The sequence below is a fragment of the Triticum urartu genome, chromosome 1A (assembly GCF_056163025.1).
Source record: "Triticum urartu cultivar PI428250 chromosome 1A, HENAU_Tu73, whole genome shotgun sequence".
Taxonomy (NCBI): domain Eukaryota; kingdom Viridiplantae; phylum Streptophyta; class Magnoliopsida; order Poales; family Poaceae; genus Triticum; species Triticum urartu.
In genome coordinates this window covers 362,283,973-362,290,875 of record NC_141873.1, presented here as the reverse complement: position 1 = coordinate 362,290,875, position 6,903 = coordinate 362,283,973, and the positions used below count along the sequence as shown (strand labels likewise).

Here is a 6,903-nt window from a genome sequence, read left to right as displayed (position 1 = left end):
CGAACTCAAGCAGCCCTCCTGCTGCGCTAAGTTTCGTAATGGGCCGGGCCGGGTCGGAGCTTTTATTTTAGAGTAAAATTCCCTCCATATTTTTTTAGAATATTCCCTCCACGGGACATCCTCGTGTGAATTCCCCTTAAAAAAAGGACATCCTCACGCGAATGGGTTTCAGCCGTCAGATTGTCACACGGATCGATATCCACTGTTTGTTTTAGACTAGCGGTTGAAAGTTTTGTTCATATGCTTCACACGTCTGGCCAACAATAGCCCTCCTTCGCGTAGGGCCCGCGATTCAGAGACGTACCTGGTCTTCATGGGGTGGGAACATAATGCTCTTCTCTCTTATCGAAATCTCTTCTCTTCTCGAGCGATTTCATGTCGTCGACATCACCGTCGCCACTCCACTGATGCGGCAAGAGCAGCTCGATGTTCCCAATCACCACCTCGCCTCTTGCCATCCCTTGCCTCTGCCTACTCCTCCTTTGCCACTGCCATCAGTCACCGAAGCACATTGACCGCACCTTTGTGCTCCTCTCGACCTCAAACGACGGATCTTCGCTACCGCATTCTCTTCTCGCCATCTCTCTCGGAGTTGCAATTAATCCTAGCCTTTGCAGTTCGGATCTATGGCGCGAGGATTACTATATGGTGGTGTTGACGCTCGTGTTAGTGGCAATACCGCTCAGCCGGGACAACCTTGCACGTGTGCTCAGTGATGCCCTTCTGAGGGTTTGCGCTTTGGCGACATCGACCCATCTGTGGTATGTAGGAGGCGATGATTAGTTCATCATTTGATAATCCTCTTCCCATGCCCCTCTTTTCTCCAGTCTCTTTGTTTCTTATTTCCTCAATTTAAGTCATTCATGTTTACTTTGTGCGGACTAATAAGGCTGCATTCATGGGATTAGAAGATGATTCTTTGGTTTGGCCTGCAATTTTGGGTTTTCCATCTCTCTTTCTCGAATCTACAGGGGTCTATAGAATAATTAGTCCCTAGTCCATTGGTCCGGTCATCTATACAATGTTGCAATCAATATGTTGGTAGCTTGTTAAGAAAAGTAAAAAAAGGACCTTTGCAATCATGATTAGATTGAACCACCATTCTAGATGAATGTAAGCAAGGTGTCTTGTGGGTCTACTCCGTAGATTTATTTTGGTGCTTTGTCTTTGTAAGATTTGCAATTTGCCAAAGAAAATGCAGTTTGCAAATGATTATGTTCATATTGCGTTTCTATTTGCCTTGACAACAATCATCGCCCATAGTTTCTTTGTCGATTTGTTTTTGATGACATAAGATCCTACTCATGAAGGATTTTTCCCCATCCATTTGCAACTGCGCAAAGACCAACTACAGCCAAAATGGCTGGGGCTACCACGTAACGCACGCGTGCATCGCCTCGTACGTTGTTTCGCCTGTGTGCCGGTTTGTGCGTGGCTAGCCTGCCCGGACGTGTAGGGGCTTCGACTGGTCGGGCTTTAACTTGTCGGGAAGCTCTTTCATTGTCTAACGATTTACTTATCCAGAGATTGCGTGAGTGTTGAGGCAAGGAGAGGAGGAAGACAATGAAGCTATTATTGGAGAGACCAATTTCGAAAGATCATCTTATACCTTTTGTAAGAAAAATTATGAATTTAGAAGCTCAAACTATGAAGTTCACAACTTATCTAGGCATGCTTTATGTTTGGATCAGGGCCGCCATATCTGACTGGGTCAAACCCATAATCATATTTGTATCCCCATGTTGATTGATCAATAAAATCTACTAGCAGATTGTTCCAGAAAAGAAAAATGTCATGTGTCTTGTTAAAAAAATGCCATGTGTCAATACAAATTTCGGATTGATAAAGAATTTGTGTTCTCCCCGCAACCCCCCACCCCCAAAAAAAAGCCGCCGCCGACTCATCTATATATTCGGAGCGCCGCGTCTCCCTTTTTACTCCCACCCATCGATGATCGATCGATCGGTGGACTGAAACACCGAGTTCAGCAGGAGCGATCTCGATCCCGATCGGCACACGCATAGGAGATCGATGGCGATTAGCAGCCGCAACACGGTCACCCTCCGCAGCTCCCACGGCGAGGAGTTCGTTGTCCAAGCGGACACGATCGCGGCGGCGTCGGCGCTGATCAAGCAAACGATGGAGAAGGACTGCGCCGCCAGCGTGATCCCGCTACCCCAGGTGACCGGCCGCATCCTCGCCCGCGTCGTCGACTACTGCAATCGCCATTACGCCGACGCCGACGCGGCCGCGTACGCGTACGCCAGTCCCTTCCCGTTGGTCGACCCCGACCTGGAGCGCTTCGACACCGACTTCGTCAGCGGCATCGACCAGGACACGCTCTTCATGCTCCTCCTCGCCGCCAAAGACCTCGACGTAGAGGGGCTCCTGAACCTGGCGTGCAAGACGGTGGCCGACCAGATGAGGGGCAAGACGGTCGAGGGCATGCGCGCACACTTCGGCATCGTCAATGACTACACCCCGGAGGAGGAGGCTGAGCTCCGCAGGGAACTTTCATGGGCGTTGTAGTAAACACACAAATCACTACCCAATCACGTTCTTCTTTTTTTACTTTTGGCGATTTGTTGCTGCCATGGACTAGCAACGTTCCTCGGTGCTCGACTTCATGATAGTAGTTTCTTATACACATTTAATGGGATATGTCAGGACCTATTTTCTTTACCCTTGGCATTTGCGTCGTTATAGTGCACAGTCATTTTTATACTCCGCATGTTGTTGCGGGAGTAGTTTGAGACATATTTTAATGTGATTCATGGTATGAAATATGAATATTTGAAATAATAATAATAATAATAATATAAAAAGCTAAAATTGAAAATACATATAATTTATTATGTCTGATTACTATATAGTTGTAAAATGTTTATTAAATCATAATAGAATGAAACTTCTCATGTGTGTTTGCATGATGCTATGAGTTTTTTTCATGCATGTTTCATGATGAAGTGGTATGCTTGCATGTTGAGAGAAATATGACAATGAGGGTGAGTCTTTTCTCATGCATGTTGTGCGATGATGTGACATGTTTACATGTTAAGAGAAATATTAGTGGGGGCATATATATAAATAATATTATTTAGTAGAGTATATAATAAAGCCAACCACGATCGAAACATTACAATAAGTGAAATAAATAACTACGACCAAGTCTATTTCTTGTGCAACCGTTCACCAAGTTGTCTCTTGCCTCCTCACGGATTCATTAGATAGGAAATCTTCAGATCTATGCTTATACTTAACAAGGATATTCATCCTTGTTGCAAGACTAGCCAATGAGGATCATCATAACAACAAGTAGACAACATATTACAACAAGATAGCGAGCAAGTCTGTCGTTACTAAACCTGACCAATAAATGTCATGCCAAGAGTTTCATCCAGATACACGCCTTCGCCAACACTCAATGCCATGACCAGAAGGTATTACTAGTAGATTGGCTATCATAGATTTTTTTCTGGTAAGTCGGTTTTTTGCCTTGCCCGAGTTACCTCCTCCCACAAACTCAGGTACACAATTTCTATGGAGGGTAGGCCTCTCTCTAAAGAGTCTCCATCTCTTTGTCGCCAATGACACCCTCTCATCTTGTATCTTCACCGATAACCCTCTTACTCGCCTCTGTCTGCTTACGACGTCCCCATCTCTATTTCATTATTTCATTTGTAGCAGAAAATACATAAAACTCATATACGTATTAATACACTCTCTTTACATAAAGATTTCACAATTCGCTATGCAAGAACCGTTGACCAATTGTAAGGTAGTGCAACTTTTAAGTGATGTTTATCTCTAGGTGATATTTTGTAAAGTGCTCGTAGAACATGCCACATATCTAGGAATTTGAAGCTCCGGTGTAGAATGCAAAATGAGACATAAAAATCAAAGGAAGTGGACAAAAAAATGTCGAGCATAGGCATCACATGTAATTTGATAATAAAATACAGACCCATAGTCCGAGGGGGGGCTACTAGATGAGATCGTCTCAAAAAACAAAGTGGCGGCGACGAGAAATTGCGGTACATTCAAGAAGGGGGCCTGGTAGGGCCCCCACAGAGCTTGGACACTGGGGTTGTGAGCCCCACCTGGCCCATGGCTCTTGACTCTGGTTCTTTTATGATATAGAAACTCCTGTTGTATTTTTCTGAATTTTTTCCCGTGAGCAAAAACCACCTGTTTACCCTAAAACCTAAAACACTAGAAAACATGAAATGCCACTTCACACTTTATTAATGTATTAGTCTAAATAAATCATAAGAACATGCATATTCATTGATATTAAAGTATGAAAATTATAAAAAGTATGTATAAGTGTAGCGCGTACCAAAGGCCCAACAACTACACCCTAACCTCTGGTCTAGGGATGTCTAACATGCCTATGGCCCGTGGGCTGCGATGAAGTGCTAACAACTACAATCTAGCCTCTGGTCCAGGGGCGGCTAACATGCCTATGGCTAGTGGGTTGCGATGAAGTGCTAGGACATCTAGGGTTGTTCCATCGCATGGGCCACGCGCCCATAGCCCGAGCCTTACCTTAAACCCATAGATCAAAGCTTGCATCCACTACCCCTCCACCTACCACCTCAAGGATAAACTTTTGGAGCTCTAGTTCTCCTCCCTAGATTTATCTAGTGAGAGTGGAGGGAGTACATGCCCATATGGGTGGGGGGATTATAAGGGATGTGTCTCTTAGAATTAAGTTGATGGTATCCTAAAATAACGTGGACCGTCTATACATTTGGGGTATAACAGCTAGTTTCAGTTTATACTCAAACAAGACTGTCACAGAGTACCATTATTACAAAGGGAGTACCCTAATCTTGAGGGTAAAATTATAATAAGGGTAGCTAATGTGTTTAATATTTTCTCATGCCTATAATTCATCATTAATCCTAATATCAAATTACAAGAGGTGTGCCTCGACCATGCAATGAAGATGTGGTGATAGAATGGTCACTACAGTGGGAACTATCGCCTGGAAGGTGATGCCTTGGAAGTTGTGGATAGCTAGGTTGATTAGAGAGGCAACAATGGCGGCCGTTGTGTGAGTAGCAGCTCTGAAGAGACTAACACAAAGTAACAGACAATCTCCATGAACACTTGGGACTGACCATCTATTGATGATGTTTTCTCATTTGCATGGCATTCCATGGATTCTTTTCGATAAAAGATGAATTTTATTGACTCAAAATGAAACATCAAATGGATACAAACACAGGAAACACACCATCATCAAATGGCTCACTACCATACCAAAGATTATGCGCCGAAGTTAGCAGGAATCTAAGAAAAGTTACCATGCATGATGGGAAATAGTGTGAGATGAAAGAGACACTATTTGGCAAATAAACAGCAGGAAAATATACATAGATAGTAGCACCGGCAGCTCAACTCCCCCGACCCTCCTCCCCCCCCCCCCCCGCGGCTCACTCCCGCGAGCGATGGGAGGGAGCCCTAGCCGCCCCACCTCGCGACCCCAACTCCCTCCCCTGCCGCCGCCGGCAGGTGCTGATGGGAAAAGCCCAGTCAGCGTGGCCGAGGCGGGGCGTCTTCATCTCCTCTGCTCGTGGGGCTCCAGCACGGGATGACGCACTCGGGTGGCGGCGCTGGGGACGCACTCGGGTTGCGGCGCTGGGCTGCGACAGGGTGATGCAGCAAAGTAGCGTAAGTATTTTCCTCAGTTTTTGAGAACCAAGGTATCAATCCAGTAGGAGGCCACGCACGAGTCCCTCGCACCTACACAAACAAATAAATCCTCGAAACCAACGCGATAAGGGGTTGTCTATCCCTACACGGTCACTTACGAGAGTGAGATCTGATAGATATGATAAGATAATATTTTTGGTATTTTTATGATAAAGAGAAATAAAAGATGCAAAGTAAAATAAATGGAAAAAGAAATAACTAAGTGTTGGAAGGTTAATATGATGGAAGATAGACCTGGGGGCCATAGGTTTCACTAGTGGCTTCTCTCAAGAGCATATGTATTCACGGTGGGTAAACACATTACTGTTGAGCAATTGGCAGAATTGAGCATAGTTATGAGAATATCTAGGTATGATCATGTATATAGGCATCACGTCCAAGACAAGTAGACCGACTCCTGCCTGCATCTACTACTATTACTCCACACATCGACCGCTATCCATCATGCATCTAGAGTATTAAGTTCATAAGAACAGAGTAACGCTTTAAGCAAGATGACATGATGTAGAGGGATAAACTCATGCAATATGATATAAACCCCATCTTGTTATCCTCGATGGCAACAATACAATACGTGCCTTGCTGCCCCTACTGTCACTGGGAAAGGACACCGCAAGATTGAACCCAAAGCTAAGCACTTCTCCCATTGCAAGAAAGATCAATCTAGTAGGCCAAACCAAACTGATAATTCGAAGAGACTTGCAAAGATAACCAACCATACATAAAAGAATTCAGAGAAGATTCAAATATTGTTCATAGCTAAACTTGATCATAAACCCACAATTCACCGATCTCAACAAACACACCACAAAAGAAGATTACATCGAATAGATCTCCACAAGAGAGGGGGAGAACATTGTATTGAGATCCAAAAAGAGAGAAGAATCCATCTAGCTAATAATTATGGACCCGAAGGTCTGAGGTAAACTACTCACACTTCATCGGAGAGGCTATGGTGTTGATGTAGAAGCCCTCCATGATCGATGCCTCCTCCGACGGAGCTCCGGAAAAGGCCCCAAGATGGGATCTCGTGGATACAGAAAGTTACGGCGGTGGAATTAGGGTTTTGGCTCCGTATCTGGTAGTTTGGGGGTACCTAGGTATATATAGGAGGAAGGAGTACGTCAGTGGAGCAACAGGGGGCCCACGAGGGTGGAGGGCGCGCCCAAGGGGGTAGGCGCG

The 6,903-nt window shown here is 44.9% G+C and overlaps 1 pseudogene; it reads left to right on the top strand.

Moving 5' to 3' along the window:
- The first annotated feature begins 1,962 nt into the window (after positions 1–1,962).
- Positions 1,963–2,649, top strand: LOC125532863 (SKP1-like protein 4 pseudogene; annotated as a pseudogene).
- The last annotated feature ends 4,254 nt before the right edge of the window (positions 2,650–6,903 follow it).